This window comes from Ambystoma mexicanum, chromosome 11, assembly GCF_040938575.1.
Source record: "Ambystoma mexicanum isolate Mex_15411 chromosome 11, UKY_AmexF1_1, whole genome shotgun sequence".
Taxonomy (NCBI): domain Eukaryota; kingdom Metazoa; phylum Chordata; class Amphibia; order Caudata; family Ambystomatidae; genus Ambystoma; species Ambystoma mexicanum.
Window position 1 is genome coordinate 823,507,744 of NC_090934.1, and position 22,299 is coordinate 823,530,042.

Genomic DNA, 22,299 nt, shown 5'->3' on the forward strand with positions numbered 1-22,299 from the left:
GGATCTAGATGCTGTGCGCAACAGGAATGCTATATACTGCACTGTACTGCTACTGAAAAGTTACCAATTTTACAGGATGTTCAGGTAAGCTTTGTTTCAGAAAACAACTTGCTAGAGGCACTAAGACAGATTACTGGGACAAAGGAAGAGGGTTTGGGGATTAGCACATCTCCTATGAAAGGTACAGTCACGCCCGAGACAACTCTGAGTGTCACCTCAAATTCTAAGAAATGCAAACTAGGGACCTACGCTTTTTATTGCCAGTGGATCTTTGTGTTTCAGACAAATGTGCACGCCTCCCAGAGCCCCTTGCAATGCACTTAGGGAAATGGGGGAAGGTGCTGTGAAGCCCTCTCGCTGACAATGTCTCTCTTGTCTATAATGTATTTATGAGAGAGAGAGAAATAGGCAATGCGAGAGTGAAAAAGTAAAATGGAAATGTGTCTACTGAGACCAGTATAAGGGGAAATCCTCACAATCCAGGACCGACAGTTGATTGGGAGGGCGCTTACAGGTTTCCGACACCAGACCGGTACCTGAACTCACAACCCAAACTGCAAAGTGATGGGCATTGCCACTAGACTGCCGACCCCCTTTCGGGGCCCCAGCATATATCCTTTAGTCACACCTAGAGTTCCCAGGACAGTGCAGCATTCAGCGATTACACGAAAATATTGACAGCGCTAGGAGGCCATGCAAATGGCAGAGGTATGCTTTACAAAGCCCACGTAGCGTGCACAAAACAGCACATCAGTCAGACCCACTTGAAGAGATGGTAAAGAGGAAATACTTCTGCTGCATCCAGTAAAACATAGAGATTGGCCTGCTTTAAAAGTTGACCATGTCCTTCATGGGTGTCTGTCAATATGATACTTCCCTGCTGCAAAGCTTACATTCGAAACGCCAGAACAATTAGGCCCAGAGCACAAAGATGCAGTCAGGTTGAAATAACGAGATACTGAAGAGCAATTTTGTATTTCAGAGTGGGAAAAGGAAGTATGACCCCGACGTGATTTGAACACACAACCTTCTGATCTGGAGTCAGACGCGCTACCATTGCGCCACGAGGTCCTTGTGGCAATCCACCTGGTGTGTCTGATGACAGAATAAAGGTAGGAGACGTACATGCACCTGCAGAGCCTCATTGCTTCTTTAGGTAGACTGGCTAGGATAGCTTCCTTCTGTGCATCAGTACACGCTGCAGCCAAACCCTTCCCATGAAGTCTTGATGTTTATGAATTGAATGGCAAGTTTTGAAAAACTAAAGCAAGCGAGAAGAATTGCTTGCAGTTTATTGGATTTTTTGGACGTCAGCAGACGAGACCTGCGAGAGGTAAACAGAAGTTCATAGTTGGTCATGCTGAATTTTTGAGCCAAAATGCATCGTCCCTGGGTGGGCTTGAACCACCAACCTTTCGGTTAACAGCCGAACGCGCTAACCGATTGCGCCACAGAGACTCATGCAGTGCTTACACTGGGGCCTGATTGGTGTGCTGTTTGCTTATGCTTCCCAGGCAACCTGAAAATATTTCTAAAAAAGCTCTATTTCCCACAGCAAATCAGGGTATCAAGCACTTCCCTACCTCCCCTAATCCACAAACACAGGGGATTTAGTAGAGGACAGAGCCCATCAACAGTGCACCAAATCTCCTCTGTGTAGGAATAACTTGCTATGAGGAGAAAGCCACAGTTGCGCACTTGTGTTAAAAGGGGACAGTAGGCTGAACCCAGAGAACACGGGAGAAATGACTCAGGTTTACTGAGTGGAACACTCTGTGTCTTTGTGCCAAAAACAGCAGCGTCTTTTCGGTTAACAGCCGAACGCGCTAACCAATTGTGCCACAGAGACTCACTGGCATGTGTGTTCTGCCTTTGGCCTGATTGCATTGCTATTTTTTTCTGATTGGCAGAAAACCTGAACTTTTTTCTGAAAAAGGCATGCCTCTCTTAGCACTGCAGTGCATTAGACTGCTCTCTTGCTTCCCTGAGTCCCCAAATACACAACCACCTTGGGCACAATAGAAGACACATTCCAGCAGATTTAGCAAGAGTGCACCAAGGTTTCTATATGTAGGTACCTTGCTGAGAAGCAAGATCTGCAGTTGCATTCGTCTGTTAAAAGAGGGCAGCAGAGTGCACCAAGAGAACTTGGGGGAAGTAGCTTATGTTAACTACTTGCCATGATCTTTATAGATCCCTCTGTTTGACTGGGTGAATTCTAATTTCTGGGGTAGAGTAAGCAATTTTTGGATCTAGATGCTGTGCGCAACAGGAATGCTATATACTGCACTGTACTGCTACTGAAAAGTTACCAATTTTACAGGATGTTCAGGTAAGCTTTGTTTCAGAAAACAACTTGCTAGAGGCCCTAGGACAGATTACTGGGACAAAGGAAGAGGGTTTGGGGATTAGCACATCTCCTATGAAAGGTACAGTCACGCCCGAGACAACTCTGAGTGCCTCCTCAAATTCTAAGAAATGCGAACTGGGGTCCTACGCCTTTTATTGCCAGTGGATCTTTGTGTTTCAGACAAATGTGCACGCCTCCCAGAGCCCCATGCAATGCACTTAGGGAAATGGGGGAAGGTGCTGTGCAACCCTCTCGCTGACAATGTCTCTCTTGTCTATAATGTATCTATGAGAGAGAGAGAAATAGGCAATGCGAGAGTGAAAAAGTAAAATGGAAATGTGTCTACTGAGACCAGTATAAGGGGAAATCCTCACAATCCAGGACTGACAGTTGATTGGGAGGGCGCTTACAGGTTTCCGACACCAGACCGGTACCTGAACTCACAAACCCAAACTGCAAAGTGATGCCCATTGCCACTAGACTGCCGACCCCCTTTCGGGGCCCCAACATATATCCTTTAGTCACACCTAGAGTTCCCAGGACAGTGCAGCATTCAGCGATTACACGAAAATATTGACAGCGCTAGGAGGCCATGCAAATGGCAGAGGTATGCTTTACAAAGCCCACGTAGCGTGCACAAAACAGCACATCAGTCAGGCCCACTTGAAGAGATGGTAAAGAGGAAATACTTCTGCTGCATCCAGTAAAACATAGAGATTGGCCTGCTTTAAAGCTTGACCATGTCCTTCATGGGTGTCTGTCAATATGATACTTCCCTGCTGCAAAGCTTACATTCGAAACGCCAGAACAACTAGGCCCAGCGCACAAAGATGCAGTCAGGTTGAAATAACGAGATACTGAAGAGCAATTTTATATTTCAGAGTGGGAAAAGCAAATATGACCCCGACGTGATTTGAACACGCAACCTTCTGATCTGGAGTCAGACGCGCTACCATTGCGCCACGAGGTCCTAGTGGCAATCCACCTGGTGTGTCTGATGACAGAATAAAGGTAGGAGACGTACATGCACCTGCAGAGCCTCATTGCTTCTTTAAGTAGACTGGCTAGGATAGCTTCCTTCTGTGCATCAGTACACGCTGCAGCCAAACCCTTCCCATGAAGTCTTGATGTTTATGAATTGAATGGCAAGTTTTGAAAAACTAAAGCAAGCGAGAAGAATTGCTTGCAGTTTATTGGATTTTTTGGACGTCAGCAGACGAGACCTGCGAGAGGTAAACGGAAGTCCATAGTTGGTCACGCTGAATTTTTGAGCCAAAATGCACCGTCCCTGGGTGGGCTTGAACCACCAACCTTTCGTTTAACAGCCGAACGCGCTAACGGATTGCGCCACAGAGACTCATGCAGTTCTTACACAGGGGCCTGATTGGTGTGCTTTTTGCTTATGCTTCCCAGGCAACCTGAAAATATTTCTAAAATAGCTCTATTTCCCACAGCAAATCAGGGTATCAAGCACTTCCCTACCTCCCCTAATCCACTAACACAGGGGATTTAGTAGAGGACAGAGCCCATCAACAGTGCACCAAATGTCCTCTGTGTAGGCATAACTTGCTATGAGGAGAAAGCCACAGTTGCGCACTTGTGTTAAAAGGGGACAGTAGGCTGAACCCAGAGAACACGGGAGAAATGACTCAGGTTTACTGAGTGGAACACTCTGTGTCTTTGTGCCAAAAACAGCAGCGTCTTTTCGGTTAACAGCCGAACGCGCTAACCAATTGCGCCACAGAGACTCACTGGCATGTGTGTTCTGCCTTTGGCCTGATTGCATTGCTATTTTTTTCTGATTGGCAGAAAACCTGAACTTTTTTCTGAAAAAGGCATGCCTCTCTTAGCACTGCAGTGCATTAGACTGCTCCCTTGCTTCCCTGAGTCCCCAAATACACAATCACCCTGGGCACAATAGAAGACACATTCCAAAAGATTTAGCAAGAGTGCACCAAGGTTTCTATATGTAGGTACCTTGCTGAGAAGCAAGACCTGCAGTTGCATTCTTCTGTTAAAAGAGGGCAGCAGAGTGCACCAAGAGAACTTGGGGGAAGTAGCTTATGTTAACTACTTGCCATGATCTTTATAGATCCCTCTGTTTGACTGGGTGAATTCTAATTTCTGGGGTAGAGTAAGCAATTTTTGGATCTAGATGCTGTGCGCAACAGGAATGCTATATACTGCACTGTACTGCTACTGAAAAGTTACCAATTTTACAGGATGTTCAGGTAAGCTTTGTTTCAGAAAACAACTTGCTAGAGGCACTAAGACAGATTACTGGGACAAAGGAAGAGGGTTTGGGGATTAGCACATCTCCTATGAAAGGTACAGTCACGCCCGAGACAACTCTGAGTGCCTCCTCAAATTCTAAGAAATGCGAACTGGGGTCCTACGCCTTTTATTGCCAGTGGATCTTTGTGTTTCAGACAAATGTGCACGCCTCCCAGAGCCCCATGCAATGCACTTAGGGAAATGGGGGAAGGTGCTGTGCAACCCTCTCGCTGACAATGTCTCTCTTGTCTATAATGTATCTATGAGAGAGAGAGAAATAGGCAATGCGAGAGTGAAAAAGTAAAATGGAAATGTGTCTACTGAGACCAGTATAAGGGGAAATCCTCACAATCCAGGACCGACAGTTGATTGGGAGGGCGCTTGCAGTTTTCTAACACCAGACTGGTACCTGAACTCACAAACCCAAACTACAAAGTGATGGGCATTGCCACTAGACTGCCGACCCCCTTTCGGGGCCCCAGCATATATCCTTTAGTCAACCTAGAGTTCCCAGGACAGTGCAGCATTCAGCGATTACACGAAAATATTGACAGCGCTAGGAGGCCATGCAAATGGCAAAGGTATGCTTTACAAAGCCCACGTAGCGTGCACAAAACAGCACATCAGTCAGGCCCACTTGAAGAGATGGTAAAGGGGAAATACTTCTGCTGCATCCAGTAAAACATAGAGATTGGCCTGCTTTAAAGGTTGACCATGTCCTTCATGGGTGTCTGTCAATATGATACTTCCCTGCTGCAAAGCTTACATTCGAAACGCCAGAACAACTAGGCCCAGAGCACAAAGATGCAGTCAGGTTGAAATAACGAGATACTGAAGAGCAATTTTGTATTTCAGAGTGGGAAAAGCAAATATGACTCCGACGTGATTTGAACACGCAACCTTCCGATCTGGATTCAGACGCGCTACCATTGCACCACAAGGTCCTTGTGGCAGTCCACCTGGTGTGTCTGATGACAGAATAAAGGTAGGAGACGTACATGCACCTGCAGAGCCTCATTGCTTCTTTAAGTAGACTGGCTAGGATAGCTTCCTTCTGTGCATCAGTACACGCTGCAGCCAAACCCTTCCCATGAAGTCTTGATGTTTATGAATTGAATGGCAAGTTTTGAAAAACTAAAGCAAGCGAGAAGAATTGCTTGCAGTTTATTGGATTTTTTGGACGTCAGCAGACGAGACCTGCGAGAGGTAAACAGAAGTTCATAGTTGGTCATGCTGAATTTTTGAGCCAAAATGTATCGTCCCTGGGTGGGCTTGAACCACCAACCTTTCGGTTAACAGCCGAACGCGCTAACCGATTGCGCCAGAGAGACTCATGCAGTGCTTACACTGGGGCCTGATTGGTGTGCTGTTTGCTTATGCTCCCCAGGCAACCTGAAAATATTTCTAAAATAGCTCTATTTCCCACAGCAAATCAGGGTATCAAGCACTTCCCTACCTCCCGTAATCCACAAACACAGGGGATTTAGTAGAGGACAGAGCCCATCAACAGTGCACCAAATGCCCTCTGTGTAGGCATAACTTGCTATGAGGAGAAAGCCACAGTTGCGCACTTGTGTTAAAAGGGGACAGTAGGCTGAACCCAGAGAACACGGGAGAAATGACTCAGGTTTACTGAGTGGAACACTCTGTGTCTTTGTGCCCAAAACAGCATCGTCTTTTCAGTTAACAGCCGAACGCGCTAACCAATTGCGCCACAGAGACTCACTGGCATGTGTGTTCTGCCTTTGGCCTGATTGCATTGCTATTTTTTACTGATTGGCAGAAAACCTGAACTTTTTTCTGAAAAAGGCATGCCTCTCTTAGCACTGCAGTGCATTAGACTGCTCCCTTGCTTCCCTGAGTCCCCAAATACACAACCACCTTGGGCACAATAGAAGACACATTCCAGCAGATTTAGCAAGAGTGCACCAAGGATTCTATATGTAGGTACCTTGCTGAGAAGCAAGACCTGCAGTTGCATTCTTCTGTTAAAAGAGGGCAGCAGAGTGCACCAAGAGAACTTGGGGAAGTAGCTTATGTTAACTACTTGCCATGCTCTTTATAGATCCCTCTGTTTGACTGGGTGAATTCTAATTTCTGGGGTAGAGTAAGCAATTTTTGGATCTAGATGCTGTGCGCAACAGGAATGCTATATACTGCACTGTACTGCTACTGAAAAGTTACCAATTTTACAGGATGTTCAGGTAAGCTTTGTTTCAGAAAACAACTTGCTAGAGGCACTAAGACAGATTACTGGGACAAAGGAAGAGGGTTTGGGGATTAGCACATCTCCTATGAAAGGTACAGTCACGCCCGAGACAACTCTGAGTGTCACCTCAAATTCTAAGAAATGCAAACTAGGGACCTACGCTTTTTATTGCCAGTGGATCTTTGTGTTTCAGACAAATGTGCACGCCTCCCAGAGCCCCTTGCAATGCACTTAGGGAAAGGGGGGAAGGTGCTGTGAAGCCCTCTCGCTGACAATGTCTCTCTTGTCTATAATGTAACTATGAGAGAGAGAGAAATAGGCAATGCGAGAGTGAAAAAGTAAAATGGAAATGTGTCTACTGAGACCAGTATAAGGGGAAATCCTCACAATCCAGGACCGACAGTTGATTGGGAGGGCGCTTACAGGTTTCCGACACCAGACCGGTACCTGAACTCACAAACCCAAACTGCAAAGTGATGGGCATTGCCACTAGACTGCCGACCCCCTTTCGGGGCCCCAACATATATCCTTTAGTCACACCTAGAGTTCCCAGGACAGTGCAGCATTCAGCGATTACACAAAAATATTGACAGCGCTAGGAGGCCATGCAAATGGCAGAGGTATGCTTTACAAAGCCCACGTAGCGTGCACAAAACAGCACATCAGTCAGGCCCACTTGAAGAGATGGTAAAGAGGAAATACTTCTGCTGCATCCAGTAAAACATAGAGATTGGCCTGCTTTAAAGGTTGACCATGTCCTTCATGGGTGTCTGTCAATATGATACTTCCCTGCTGCAAAACTTACATTCGAAACGCCAGAACAACTAGGCCCAGAGCACAAAGATGCAGTCAGGTTGAAATAACGAGATACTGAAGAGCAATTTTGTATTTCAGAGTGGGAAAAGCAAATATGCGCCCGACGTGATTTGAACACGCAACCTTCTGATCTGGAGTCAGACGCGCTACCATTGCGCCACGAGGTCCTTGTGGCAATCCACCTGGTGTGTCTGATGACAGAATAAAGGTAGGAGACGTACATGCACCTGCAGAGCCTCATTGCTTCTTTAAGTAGACTGGCTACGATAGCTTCCTTCTGTGCATCAGTACACGCTGCAGCCAAACCCTTCCCATGAAGTCTTGATGTTTATGAATTGAATGGCAAGTTTTGAAAAACTAAAGCAAGCGAGAAGAATTGCTTGCAGTTTATTGGATTTTTTGGACGTCAGCAGACGAGACCTGCGAGAGGTAAACAGAAGTCCATAGTTGGTCACGCTGAATTTTTGAGCCAAAATGCACCGTCCCTGGGTGGGCTTGAACCACCAACCTTTCGGTTAACAGCCGAACGCGCTAACCGATTGCGCCACAGAGACTCATGCAGTTCTTACACAGGGGCCTGATTGGTGTGCTGTTTGCTTATGCTTCCCAGGCAACCTGAAAATATTTCTAAAATAGCTCTATTTCCCACAGCAAATCAGGGTATCAAGCACTTCCCTACCTCCCCTAATCCACAAACACAGGGGATTTAGTAGAGGACAGAGCCCATCAACAGTGCACCAAATGTCCTCTGTGTAGGCATAACTTGCTATGAGGAGAAAGCCACAGTTGCGCACTTGTGTTAAAAGGGGACAGTAGGCTGAACCCAGAGAACACGGGAGAAATGACTCAGGTTTACTGAGTGGAACACTCTGTGTCTTTGTGCCCAAAACAGCAGCGTCTTTTCGGTTAACAGCCGAACGCGCTAACCAATTGCGCCACAGAGACTCACTGGCATGTGTGTTCTGCCTTTGGCCTGATTGCATTGCTATTTTTTTCTGATTGGCAGAAAACCTGAACTATTTTCTGAAAAAGGCATGCCTCTCTTAGCACTGCAGTGCATTAGACTGCTCCCTTGCTTCCCTGAGTCCCCAAATACACAACCACCTTGGGCACAATAGAAGACACATTCCAGCAGATTTAGCAAGAGTGCACCAAGGATTCTATATGTAGGTACCTTGCTGAGAAGCAAGACCTGCAGTTGCATTCTTCTGTTAAAAGAGGGCAGCAGAGTGCACCAAGAGAACTTGGGGGAAGTAGCTTATGTTAACTACTTGCCATGCTCTTTATAGATCCCTCTGTTTGACTGGGTGAATTCTAATTTCTGGGGTAGAGTAAGCAATTTTTGGATCTAGATGCTGTGCGCAACAGGAATGCTATATACTGCACTGTACTGCTACTGAAAAGTTACCAATTTTACAGGATGTTCAGGTAAGCTTTGTTTCAGAAAACAACTTGCTAGAAGCACTAAGACAGATTACTGGGACAAAGGAAGAGGGTTTGGGGATTAGCACATCTCCTATGAAAGGTACAATCACGCCCGAGACAACTCTGAGTGTCACCTCAAATTCTAAGAAATGCAAACTAGGGACCTACGCTTTTTATTGCCAGTGGATCTTTGTGTTTCAGACAAATGTGCATGCCTCCCAGAGCCCCTTGCAATGCACTTAGGGAAATGGGGGAAGGTGCTGTGCAACCCTCTCGCTGACAATGTCTCTCTTGTCTATAATGTAACTATGAGAGAGAGAGAAATAGGCAATGCGAGAGTGAAAAAGTAAAATGGAAATGTGTCTACTGAGACCAGTATAAGGGGAAATCCTCACAATCCAGGACCGACAGTTGATTGGGAGGGCGCTTACAGGTTTCCGACACCAGACCGGTACCTGAACGCATAAACCCAAACTGCAAAGTGATGGGCATTGCCACGAGACTGCCGACCCCCTTTCGGGGGCCCCAGCATATATCCTTTAGTCACACATAGAGTTCCCAGGACAGTGCAGCATTCAGCGATTACACGAAAATATTGACAGCGCTAGGAGGCCATGCAAATGGCAGAGGTATGCTTTACAAAGCCCACGTAGCGTGCACAAAACAGCACATCAGTCAGGCCCACTTGAAGAGATGGTAAAGAGGAAATACTTCTGCTGCATCCAGTAAAACATAGAGATTGGCCTGCTTTAAAGGTTGACCATGTCCTTCATGGGTGTCTGTCAATATGATACTTCCCTGCTGCAAAGCTTACATTCGAAACGCCAGAACAACTAGGCCCAGAGCACAAAGATACAGTCAGGTTGAAATAACGAGATACTGAAGAGCAATTTTGTATTTCAGAGTGGGAAAAGGAAGTATGACCCCGACGTGATTTGAACACACAACCTTCTGATCTGGAGTCAGACGCGCTACCATTGCGCCACAAGTCCTTGCGGCAGTCCACCTGGTGTGTCTGATGACAGAATAAAGGTAGGAGACGTACATGCACCTGCAGAGCCTCATTGCTTCTTTAAGTAGACTGGCTAGGATTGCTTCCTTCTGTGCATCAGTACACGCTGCAGCCAAACCCTTCCCATGAAGTCTTGATGTTTATGAATTGAATGGCAAGTTTTGAAAAACTAAAGCAAGCGAGAAGAATTGCTTGCAGTTTATTGGATTTTTTGGACGTCAGCAGACGAGACCTGCGAGAGGTAAACAGAAGTCCATAGTTGGTCACGCTAAATTTTTGAGCCAAAATGCACCGTCCCTGGGTGGGCTTGAACCACCAACCTTTCGGTTAACAGCCGAACGCGCTAACCGATTGCGCCACAGAGACTCCTGCAGTTCTTACACAGGGGCCTGATTGGTGTGCTGTTTGCTTATGCTTCCCAGGCAACCTGAAAATATTTCTAAAATAGCTCTATTTCCCACAGCAAATCAGGGTATCAAGCACTTCCCTACCTCCCCTAATCCACAAACACAGGGGATTTAGTAGAGGACAGAGCCCATCAACAGTGCACCAAATGTCCTCTGTGTAGGCATAACTTGCTATGAGGAGAAAGCCACAGTTGCGCACTTGTGTTAAAAGGGGACAGTAGGCTGAACCCAGAGAACACGGGAGAAATGACTCAGGTTTACTGAGTGGAACACTCTGTGTCTTTGTGCCCAAAACAGCAGCGTCTTTTCGGTTAACAGCCGAACGCGCTAACCAATTGCGCCACAGAGACTCACTGGCATGTGTGTTCTGCCTTTGGCCTGATTGCATTGCTATTTTTTTCTGATTGGCAGAAAACCTGAACTATTTTCTGAAAAAGGCATGCCTCTCTTAGCACTGCAGTGCATTAGACTGCTCCCTTGCTTCCCTGAGTCCCCAAATACACAACCACCTTGGGCACAATAGAAGACACATTCCAGCAGATTTAGCAAGAGTGCACCAAGGATTCTATATGTAGGTACCTTGCTGAGAAGCAAGACCTGCAGTTGCATTCTTCTGTTAAAAGAGGGCAGCAGAGTGCACCAAGAGAACTTGGGGGAAGTAGCTTATGTTAACTACTTGCCATGCTCTTTATAGATCCCTCTGTTTGACTGGGTGAATTCTAATTTCTGGGGTAGAGTAAGCAATTTTTGGATCTAGATGCTGTGCGCAACAGGAATGCTATATACTGCACTGTACTGCTACTGAAATATTACCAATTTTACAGGATGTTCAGGTAAGCTTTGTTTCAGAAAACAACTTGCTAGAGGCACTAAGACAGATTACTGGGACAAAGGAAGAGGGTTTGGGGATTAGCACATCTCCTATGAAAGGTACAATCACGCCCGAGACAACTCTGAGTGTCACCTCAAATTCTAAGAAATGCAAACTAGGGACCTACGCTTTTTATTGCCAGTGGATCTTTGTGTTTCAGACAAATGTGCATGCCTCCCAGAGCCCCTTGCAATGCACTTAGGGAAATGGGGGAAGGTGCTGTGCAACCCTCTCGCTGACAATGTCTCTCTTGTCTATAATGTAACTATGAGAGAGAGAGAAATAGGCAATGCGAGAGTGAAAAAGTAAAATGGAAATGTGTCTACTGAGACCAGTATAAGGGGAAATCCTCACAATCCAGGACCGACAGTTGATTGGGAGGGCGCTTACAGGTTTCCGACACCAGACCGGTACCTGAACGCATAAACCCAAACTGCAAAGTGATGGGCATTGCCACGAGACTGCCGACCCCCTTTCGGAGGCCCCAGCATATATCCTTTAGTCACACATAGAGTTCCCAGGACAGTGCAGCATTCAGCGATTACACGAAAATATTGACAGCGCTAGGAGGCCATGCAAATGGCAGAGGTATGCTTTACAAAGCCCACGTAGCGTGCACAAAACAGCACATCAGTCAGGCCCACTTGAAGAGATGGTAAAGAGGAAATACTTCTGCTGCATCCAGTAAAACATAGAGATTGGCCTGCTTTAAAGGTTGACCATGTCCTTCATGGGTGTCTGTCAATATGATACTTCCCTGCTGCAAAGCTTACATTCGAAACGCCAGAACAACTAGGCCCAGAGCACAAAGATGCAGTCAGGTTGAAATAACGAGATACTGAAGAGCAATTTTGTATTTCAGAGTGGGAAAAGGAAGTATGACCCCGACGTGATTTGAACACACAACCTTCTGATCTGGAGTCAGACGCGCTACCATTGCGCCACAAGTCCTTGCGGCAGTCCACCTGGTGTGTCTGATGACAGAATAAAGGTAGGAGACGTACATGGACCTGCAGAGCCTCATTGCTTCTTTAAGTAGACTGGCTAGGATAGCTTCCTTCTGTGCATCAGTACACGCTGCAGCCAAACCCTTCCCATGAAGTCTTGATGTTTATGAATTGAATGGCAAGTTTTGAAAAACTAAAGCAAGCGAGAAGAATTGCTTGCAGTTTATTGGATTTTTTGGACGTCAGCAGACGAGACCTGCGAGAGGTAAACAGAAGTCCATAGTTGGTCACGCTGAATTTTTGAGCCAAAACGCACCGTCCCTGGGTGGGCTTGAACCACCAACCTTTCGGTTAACAGCCGAACGCGCTAACCGATTGCGCCACAGAGACTCATGCAGTTCTTATACAGGGGCTTGATTGGTGTGCTGTTTGCTTATGCTTCCCAGGCAACCTGAAAATATTTCTAAAATAGCTCTTTTTCCCACAGCAAATCAGGGTATCAAGCACTTCCCTACCACCCCTAATCCACAAACACAGGGGATTTAGTAGAGGACAGAGCCCATCAACAGCGCACCAAATGTCCTCTGTATAGGCATAACTTGCTATGAGGAGAAAGCCACAGTTGCGCACTTGTGTTAAAAGGGGACAGTAGGCTGAACCCAGAGAACACGGGAGAAATGACTCAGGTTTACTGAGTGGAACACTCGTGTCTTTGTGCCAAAAACAGCAGCGTCTTTTCGGTTAACAGCCGAACGCGCTAACCAATTGCGCCACAGAGACTCACTGGCATGTGTGTTCTGCCTTTGGCCTGATTGCATTGCTATTTTTTTCTGATTGGCAGAAAACCTAAACTTTTTTCTGAAAAAGGCATGCCTCTCTTAGCACTGCAGTGCATTAGACTGCTCCCTTGCTTCCCTGAATCCCCAAATACACAACCACGCTGGGCACAATAGAAGACACTTTCCTGCAGATTTAGCAAGATTGCACCAAGGATTCTATATGTAGGTACCTTGCTGAGAAGCAAGACCTGCAGTTGCATTCTTCTGTTAAAGGAGGGCAGCAGAGTGCACCAAGAGAACTTGGGGGAAGTAGCTTATGTTAACTACTTGCCATGCTCTTTATAGATCCCTCTGTTTGACTGGGTGAATTCTAATTTCTGGGGTAGAGTAAGCAATTTTTGGATCTAGATGCTGTGCGCAACAGGAATGCTATATACTGCACTGTACTGCTACTGAAAAGTTACCAATTTTACAGGATGTTCAGGTAAGCTTTGTTTCAGAAAACAACTTGCTAGAGGCCCTAGGACAGATTACTGGGACAAAGGAAGAGGGTTTGGGGATTAGCACATCTCCTATGAAAGGTACAGTCACGCCCGAGACAACTCTGAGTGCCTCCTCAAATTCTAAGAAATGCGAACTGGGGTCCTACGCCTTTTATTGCCAGTGGATCTTTGTGTTTCAGACAAATGTGCACGCCTCCCAGAGCCCCATGCAATGCACTTAGGGGAATGGGGGAAGGTGCTGTGCAACCCTCTCGCTGACAATGTCTCTCTTGACTATAATGTATCTATGAGAGAGAGAGAAATAGGCAATGCGAGAGTGAAAAAGTAAAATGGAAATGTGTCTACTGAGACCAGTATAAGGGGAAATCCTCACAATCCAGGACCGACAGTTGATTGGGAGGGCGCTTACAGGTTTTCGACACCAGACCGGTACCTGAACTCACAAACCCAAACTGCAAAGTGATGCCCATTGCCACTAGACTGCCGACCCCCTTTCGGGGCCCCAACATATATCCTTTAGTCACACCTAGATTTCCCAGGACAGTGCAGCATTCAGCGATTACACGAAAATATTGACAGCGCTAGGAGGCCATGCAAATGGCAGAGGTATGCTTTACAAAGCCCACGTAGCGTGCACAAAACAGCACATCAGTCAGGCCCACTTGAAGAGATGGTAAAGAGGAAATACTTCTGCTGCATCCAGTAAAACATAGAGATTGGCCTGCTTTAAAGGTTGACCATGTCCTTCATGGGTGTCTGTCAATATGATACTTCCCTGCTGCAAAGCTTACATTCGAAACGCCAGAACAACTAGGCCCAGAGCACAAAGATGCAGTCAGGTTGAAAAACGAGATACTGAAGAGCAATTTTGTATTTCAGAGTGGGAAAAGCAAATATGCCCCCAACGTGATTTGAACACACAACCTTCTGATCAGGAGTCAGACGCGCTACCATTGCGCCACGAGGTCCTTGTGGCAGTCCACCTGGTGTGTCTGATGACAGAATAAAGGTAGGAGACGTACATGCACCTGCAGAGCCTCATTGCTTCTTTAAGTAGACTGGCTAGGATAGCTTCCTTCTGTGCATCAGTACACGCTGCAGCCAAACCCTTCCCATGAAGTCTTGATGTTTATGAATTGAATGGCAAGTTTTGAAAAACTAAAGCAAGCGAGAAGAATTGCTTGCAGTTTATTGGATTTTTTGGACGTCAGCAGACGAGACCTGCGAGAGGTAAACAGAAGTCCATAGTTGGTCACGCTGGGTGGGCTTGAACCACCAACCTTTCGGTTAACAGCCAAACGCGCTAACCGATTGCGCCACAGAGACTCATGCAGTTCTTACACAGGGGCCTGATTGGTGTGCTGTTTGCTTATGCTTCCCAGGCAACCTGAAAATATTTCTAAAATAGCTCTATTTCCCACAGCAAATCAGGGTATCAAGCACTTCCCTACCTCCCCTAATCCACAAACACAGGGGATTTAGTAGAGGACAGAGCCCATCAACAGTGCACCAAATGTCCTCTGTGTAGGCATAACTTGCTATGAGGAGAAAGCCACAGTTGCGCACTTGTGTTAAAAGGGGACAGTAGGCTGAACCCAGAGAACACGGGAGAAATGACTCAGGTTTACTGAGTGGAACACTCTGTGTCTTTGTGCCAAAAACAGCAGCGTCTTTTCGGTTAACAGCCGAACGCGCTAACCAATTGTGCCACAGAGACTCACTGGCATGTGTGTTCTGCCTTTGGCCTGATTGCATTGCTATTTTTTTCTGATTGGCAGAAAACCTGAACTTTTTTCTGAAAAAGGCATGCCTCTCTTAGCACTGCAGTGCATTAGACTGCTCCCTTGCTTCCCTGAGTCCCCAAATACACAACCACCTTGGGCACAATAGAAGACACATTCCAGCAGATTTAGCAAGAGTGCACCAAGGTTTCTATATGTAGGTACCTTGCTTTGAAGCAAGACCTGCAGTGGCATTCTTCTGTTAAAAGAGGGCAGCAGAGTGCACCAAGAGAACTTGGGGTAAGTAGCTTATGTTAACTACTTGCCATGCTCTTTATAGATCCCTCTGTTTGACTGGGTGAATTCTAATTTCTGGGGTAGAGTAAGCAATTTTTGGATCTAGATGCTGTGCGCAACAGGAATGCTATATACTGCACTTTACTGCTACTGAAAAGTTACCAATTTTACAGGATGTTCAGGTAAGCTTTGTTTCAGAAAACAACTTGCTAGAGGCACTAAAACAGATTACTGGGACAAAGGAAGAGGGTTTGGGGATTAGCACATCTCCTATGAAAGGTACAGTCACGCCCGAGACAACTCTGAGTGTCACCTCAAATTCTAAGAAATGCAAACTAGGGACCTACGCTTTTTATTGCCAGTGGATCTTTGTGTTTCAGACAAATGTGCACGCCTCCCAGAGCCCCTTGCAATGCACTTAGGGAAAGGGGGGAAGGTGCTGTGAAGCCCTCTCGCTGACAATGTCTCTCTTGTCTATAATGTAACTATGAGAGAGAGAGAAATAGGCAATGCGAGAGTGAAAAAGTAAAATGGAAATGTGTCTACTGAGACCAGTATAAGGGGAAATCCTCACAATCCAGGACCGACAGTTGATTGGGAGGGCGCTTACAGGTTTCCGACACCAGACCGGTACCTGAACTCACAAACCCAAACTGCAATGTGATGGGCATTGCCACTAGACTGCCGACCCCCTTTCGGGGCCCCAGCATATATCCTTTAGTCACACCTAGAGTTCCCAGGACAGTGCAGCATTCAGCGATTACACGAAAATATTGACAGCGCTAGGAGGCCATGCAAATGGCAGAGGTATGCTTTACAAAGCCCACGTAGCGTGCACAAAACAGCACATCAGTCAGGCCCACTTGAAGAGATGGTAAAGAGGAAATACTTCTGCTGCATCCAGTAAAACATAGAGATTGGCCTGCTTTAAAGGTTGACCATGTCCTTCATGGGTGTCTGCCTTTCGGTTAACAGCTGAACGCGCTAACCGATTGCGCCACAGAGACTCTTGCAGGTCTGACACAGGGGCCTGATTGGTGTGCTGTTTGTTTATGCTTCCCAGGCAACCTGAAAATATTTCTAAAATAGCTCTTTTTCCCACAGCAAATCAGGGTATCAAGCACTTCCCTACCTCCCATAATCCACAAACACAGGGGATTTAGTAGAGGACAGAGCCCATCAACAGTGCACCAAATGTCCTCTGTATAGGCATAACTTGCTATGAGGAGAAAGCCACAGTTGCGCACTTGTGTTAAAAGGGGACAGTAGGCTGAACCCAGAGAACACGGGAGAAATGACTAAGGTTTACTGAGTGGAACACTCTGTGTCTTTGTGCCAAAAACAGCAGCGTCTTTTCGGTTAACAGCCGAACGCGCTAACCAATTGCGCCACAGAGACTCACTGGCATGTGTGTTCTGCCTTTGGCCTGATTGCATTGCTATTTTTTTCTGATTGGCAGAAAACCTGAACTTTTTTCTGAAAAAGGCATGCCTCTCTTAGCACTGCAGTGCATTAGACTGCTCCCTTGCTTCCCTGAGTCCCCAAATACACAACCACCTTGGGCACAATAGAAGACACATTCCAGCAGATTTAGCAAGAGTGCACCAAGGTTTCTATATGTAGGTACCTTGCTTTGAAGCAAGACCTGCAGTTGCATTCTTCTGTTAAAAGAGGGCAGCAGAGTGCACCAAGAGAACTTGGGGGAAGTAGCTTATGTTAACTACTTGCCATGCTCTTTATAGATCCCTCTGTTTGACTGGGTGAATTCTAATTTCTGGGGTAGAGTAAGCAATTTTTGGATCTAGATGCTGTGCGCAACAGGAATGCTATATACTGCACTTTACTGCTACTGAAAAGTTACCAATTTTACAGGATGTTCAGGTAAGCTTTGTTTCAGAAAACAACTTGCTAGAGGCACTAAAACAGATTACTGGGACAAAGGAAGAGGGTTTGGGGATTAGCACATCTCCTATGAAAGGTACAGTCACGCCCGAGACAACTCTGAGTGTCACCTCAAATTCTAAGAAATGCAAACTAGGGACCTACGCTTTTTATTGCCAGTGGATCTTTGTGTTTCAGACAAATGTGCACGCCTCCCAGAGCCCCTTGCAATGCACTTAGGGAAAGGGGGGAAGGTACTGTGAAGCCCTCTCGCTGACAATGTCTCTCTTGTCTATAATGTAACTATGAGAGAGAGAGAAATAGGCAATGCGAGAGTGAAAAAGTAAAATGGAAATGTGTCTACTGAGACCAGTATAAGGGGAAATCCTCACAATCCAGGACCGACAGTTGATTGGGAGGGCGCTTACAGGTTTCCGACACCAGACCGGTACCTGAACTCACAAACCCAAACTGCAATGTGATGGGCATTGCCACTAGACTGCCGACCCCCTTTCGGGGCCCCAGCATATATCCTTTAGTCACACCTAGAGTTCCCAGGACAGTGCAGCATTCAGCGATTACACGAAAATATTGACAGCGCTAGGAGGCCATGCAAATGGCAGAGGTATGCTTTACAAAGCCCACGTAGCGTGCACAAAACAGCACATCAGTCAGGCCCACTTGAAGAGATGGTAAAGAGGAAATACTTCTGCTGCATCCAGTAAAACATAGAGATTGGCCTGCTTTAAAGGTTGACCATGTCCTTCATGGGTGTCTGCCTTTCGGTTAACAGCTGAACGCGCTAACCGATTGCGCCACAGAGACTCTTGCAGGTCTTACACAGGGGCCTGATTGGTGTGCTGTTTGTTTATGCTTCCCAGGCAACCTGAAAATATTTCTAAAATAGCTCTTTTTCCCACAGCAAATCAGGGTATCAAGCACTTCCCTACCTCCCCTAATCCACAAACACAGGGGATTTAGTAGAGGACAGAGCCCATCAACAGTGCACCAAATGTCCTCTGTATAGGCATAACTTGCTATGAGGAGAAAGCCACAGTTGCGCACTTGTGTTAAAAGGGGACAGTAGGCTGAACCCAGAGAACACGGGAGAAATGACTCAGGTTTACTGAGTGGAACACTCTGTGTCTTTGTGCCAAAAACAGCAGCGTCTTTTCGGTTAACAGCCGAACGCGCTAACCAATTGCGCCACAGAGACTCACTGGCATGTGTGTTCTGCCTTTGGCCTGATTGCATTGCTATTTTTTTCTGATTGGCAGAAAACCTGAACTTTTTTCTGAAAAAGGCATGCCTCTCTTAGCACTGCAGTGCATTAGACTGCTCCCTTGCTTCCCTGAATCCCCAAATACACAACCACGCTGGGCACAATAGAAGACACATTCCAGCAGATTTAGCAAGATTGCACCAAGGATTCTATATGTAGGTACCTTGCTGAGAAGCAAGACCTGCAGTTGCATTCTTCTGTTAAAAGAGGGCAGCAGAGTGCACCAAGAGAACTTGGGGGAAGTAGCTTATGTTAACTACTTGCCATGCTCTTTATAGATCCCTCTATTTGACTGGGTGAATTCTAATTTCTGGGGTAGAGTAAGCAATTTTTGGATCTAGATGCTGTGCGCAACAGGAATGCTATATACTGCACTGTACTGCTACTGAAAAGTTACCAATTTTACAGGATGTTCAGGTAAGCTTTGTTTCAGAAAACAACTTGCTAGAGGCACTAAGACAGATCACTGGGACAAAGGAAGAGGGTTTGGGGATTAGCACATCTCCTATGAAAGGTACAGTCACGCCCGAGACAACTCTGAGTGTCACCTCAAATTCTAAGAAATGCAAACTAGGGACCTACGCTTTTTATTGCCAGTGGATCTTTGTGTTTCAGACAAATGTGCACGCCTCCCAGAGCCCCTTGCAATGCACTTAGGGAAATGGGGGAAGGTGCTGTGAAGCCCTCTCGCTGACAATGTCTCTCTTGTCTATAATGTATCTATGAGAGAGAGAGAAATAGGCAATGCGAGAGTGAAAAAGTAAAATGGAAATGTGTCTACTGAGACCAGTATAAGGGGAAATCCTCACAATCCAGGACCGACAGTTGATTGGGAGGGCGCTTACAGGTTTCCGACACCAGACCGGTACCTGAACTCACAAACCCAAACTGCAATGTGATGGGCATTGCCACTAGACTGCCGACCCCCTTTCGGGGCCCCAGCATATATCCTTTAGTCACACCTAGAGTTCCCAGGACAGTGCAGCATTCAGCGATTACACGAAAATATTGACAGCGCTAGGAGGCCATGCAAATGGCAGAGGTATGCTTTACAAAGCCCACGTAGCGTGCACAAAACAGCACATCAGTCAGGCCCACTTGAAGAGATGGTAAAGAGGAAATACTTCTGCTGCATCCAGTAAAACATAGAGATTGGCCTGCTTTAAAGGTTGACCATGTCCTTCATGGGTGTCTGTCAATATGATACTTCCCTGCTGCAAAGCTTACATTCGAAACGCCAGAACAACTAGGCCCAGAGCACAAAGATGCAATCAGGTTGAAATAACGAGATACTGAAGAGCAATTTTGTATTTCAGAGTGGGAAAAGCAAATATGACCCCGACGTGATTTGAACACGCAACCTTCTGATCTGGAGTCAGACACGCTACCATTGCGCCACAAGGTCCTTGTGGCAGTCCACCTGGTGTGTCTGATGACAGAATAAAGGTAGGAGACGTACATGCACCTGCAGAGCCTCATTGCTTCTTTAAGTAGACTGGCTAGGATAGCTTCCTTCTGTGCATCAGTACACGCTGCAGCCAAACCCTTCCCATGAAGTCTTGATGTTTATGAATTGAATGGCAAGTTTTGAAAAACTAAAGCAAGCGAGAAGAATTGCTTATAGTTTATTGGATTTTTTGGACGTCAGCAGACGAGACCTGCGAGAGGTAAACAGAAGTTCATAGTTGGTCATGCTGAATTTTTGAGCCAAAATGCATCGTCCCTGGGTGGGCTTGAACCACCAACCTTTCGGTTAACAGCCGAACGCGCTAACCGATTGCGCCACAGCGACTCATGCAGTGCTTACACTGGGGCCTGATTGGTGTGCTGTTTGCTTATGCTTCCCAGGCAACCTGAAAATATTTCTAAAATAGCTCTATTTCCCACAGCAAATCAGGGTATCAAGCACTTCCCTACCACCCCTAATCCACAAACACAGGGGATTTAGTAGAGGACAGAGCCCATCAACAGTGCACCAAATGTCCTCTGTGTAGGCATAACTTGCTATGAGGAGAAAGCCACAGTTGCGCACTTGTGTTAAAAGGGGACAGTAGGCTGAACCCAGAGAACACGGGAGAAATGACTCAGGTTTACTGAGTGGAACACTCTGTGTCTTTGTGCCCAAAACAGCAGCGTCTTTTCAGTTAACAGCCGAACGCGCTAACCAATTGCGCCACAGAGACTCACTGGCATGTGTGTTCTGCCTTTGGCCTGATTGCATTGCTATTTTTTTCTGATTGGCAGAAAACCTGAACTTTTTTCTGAAAAAGGCATGCCTCTCTTAGCACTGCAGTGCATTAGACTGCTCCCTTGCTTCCCTGAGTCCCCAAATACACAACCACCTTGGGCACAATAGAAGACACATTCCAGCAGATTTAGCAAGAGTGCACCAAGGTTTCTATATGTAGGTACCTTGCTGAGAAGCAAGACCTGCAGTTGCATTCTTCTGTTAAAAGAGGGCAGCAGAGTGCACCAAGAGAACTTGGGGGAAGTAGCTTATGTTAACTACTTGCCATGCTCTTTATAGATCCCTCTGTTTGACTGGGTGAATTCTAATTTCTGGGGTAGAGTAAGCAATTTTTGGATCTAGATGCTGTGCGCAACAGGAATGCTATATACTGCACTGTACTGCTACTGAAAAGTTACCAATTTTACAGGATGTTCAGGTAAGCTTTGTTTCAGAAAACAACTTGCTAGAGGCAGTAAGACAGATTACTGGGACAAAGGAAGAGGGTTTGGGGATTAGCACATCTCCTATGAAAGGTACAGTCACGCCCGAGACAACTCTGAGTGTCACCTCAAATTCTAAGAAATGCAAACTAGGGACCTACGCTTTTTCTTGCCAGTGGATCTTTGTGTTTCAGACAAATGTGCACGCCTCCCAGAGCCCCTTGCAATGCACTTAGGGAAAGGGGGGAAGGTGCTGTGAAGCCCTCTCGCTGACAATGTCTCTCTTGTCTATAATGTAACTATGAGAGAGAGAGAAATAGGCAATGCGAGAGTGAAAAAGTAAAATGGAAATGTGTCTACTGAGACCAGTATAAGGGGAAATCCTCACAATCCAGGACCGACAGTTGATTGGGAGGGCGCTTACAGGTTTCCGACACCAGACCGGTACCTGAACTCACAAACCCAAACTGCAATGTGATGGGCATTGCCACTAGACTGCCGACCCCCTTTCGGGGCCCCAGCATATATCCTTTAGTCACACCTAGAGTTCCCAGGACAGTGCAGCATTCAGCGATTACACGAAAATATTGACAGCGCTAGGAGGCCATGCAAATGGCAGAGGTATGCTTTACAAAGCCCACGTAGCGTGCACAAAACAGCACATCAGTCAGGCCCACTTGAAGAGATGGTAAAGAGGAAATACTTCTGCTGCATCCAGTAAAACATAGAGATTGGCCTGCTTTAAAGGTTGACCATGTCCTTCATGGGTGTCTGCCTTTCGGTTAACAGCTGAACGCGCTAACCGATTGCGCCACAGAGACTCTTGCAGGTCTTACACAGGGGCCTGATTGGTGT

The 22,299-nt window shown here is 46.3% G+C and overlaps 11 non-coding genes across 11 annotated transcripts; all 11 read right to left on the reverse strand.

Annotated features, from left to right (window-relative positions):
* Nucleotides 1–999: 999 nt before the first annotated feature.
* On the reverse strand, nt 1,000–1,071 carry TRNAW-CCA (transfer RNA tryptophan (anticodon CCA)). The gene has a single exon. It is a non-coding gene; the product is annotated as a tRNA-Trp (tRNA).
* A 313-nt stretch (nt 1,072–1,384) lies between these two features.
* On the reverse strand, nt 1,385–1,458 carry TRNAN-GUU (transfer RNA asparagine (anticodon GUU)). The gene has a single exon. It is a non-coding gene; the product is annotated as a tRNA-Asn (tRNA).
* Nucleotides 1,459–3,248: 1,790 nt separating this feature from the next.
* On the reverse strand, nt 3,249–3,320 carry TRNAW-CCA (transfer RNA tryptophan (anticodon CCA)). The gene has a single exon. It is a non-coding gene; the product is annotated as a tRNA-Trp (tRNA).
* A 4,809-nt stretch (nt 3,321–8,129) lies between these two features.
* Nucleotides 8,130–8,203, reverse strand: TRNAN-GUU (transfer RNA asparagine (anticodon GUU)). The gene has a single exon. It is a non-coding gene; the product is annotated as a tRNA-Asn (tRNA).
* A 1,791-nt stretch (nt 8,204–9,994) lies between these two features.
* On the reverse strand, nt 9,995–10,066 carry TRNAW-CCA (transfer RNA tryptophan (anticodon CCA)). Its single transcript has one exon. It is a non-coding gene; the product is annotated as a tRNA-Trp (tRNA).
* A 312-nt stretch (nt 10,067–10,378) lies between these two features.
* On the reverse strand, nt 10,379–10,452 carry TRNAN-GUU (transfer RNA asparagine (anticodon GUU)). Its single transcript has one exon. It is a non-coding gene; the product is annotated as a tRNA-Asn (tRNA).
* Nucleotides 10,453–12,243: 1,791 nt separating this feature from the next.
* On the reverse strand, nt 12,244–12,315 carry TRNAW-CCA (transfer RNA tryptophan (anticodon CCA)). The gene has a single exon. It is a non-coding gene; the product is annotated as a tRNA-Trp (tRNA).
* Nucleotides 12,316–12,627: 312 nt separating this feature from the next.
* On the reverse strand, nt 12,628–12,701 carry TRNAN-GUU (transfer RNA asparagine (anticodon GUU)). Its single transcript has one exon. It is a non-coding gene; the product is annotated as a tRNA-Asn (tRNA).
* Nucleotides 12,702–14,489: 1,788 nt separating this feature from the next.
* On the reverse strand, nt 14,490–14,561 carry TRNAR-CCU (transfer RNA arginine (anticodon CCU)). The gene has a single exon. It is a non-coding gene; the product is annotated as a tRNA-Arg (tRNA).
* A 5,546-nt stretch (nt 14,562–20,107) lies between these two features.
* Nucleotides 20,108–20,179, reverse strand: TRNAW-CCA (transfer RNA tryptophan (anticodon CCA)). Its single transcript has one exon. It is a non-coding gene; the product is annotated as a tRNA-Trp (tRNA).
* Nucleotides 20,180–20,492: 313 nt separating this feature from the next.
* Nucleotides 20,493–20,566, reverse strand: TRNAN-GUU (transfer RNA asparagine (anticodon GUU)). The gene has a single exon. It is a non-coding gene; the product is annotated as a tRNA-Asn (tRNA).
* Between the last annotated feature and the right edge of the window lie 1,733 nt (nt 20,567–22,299).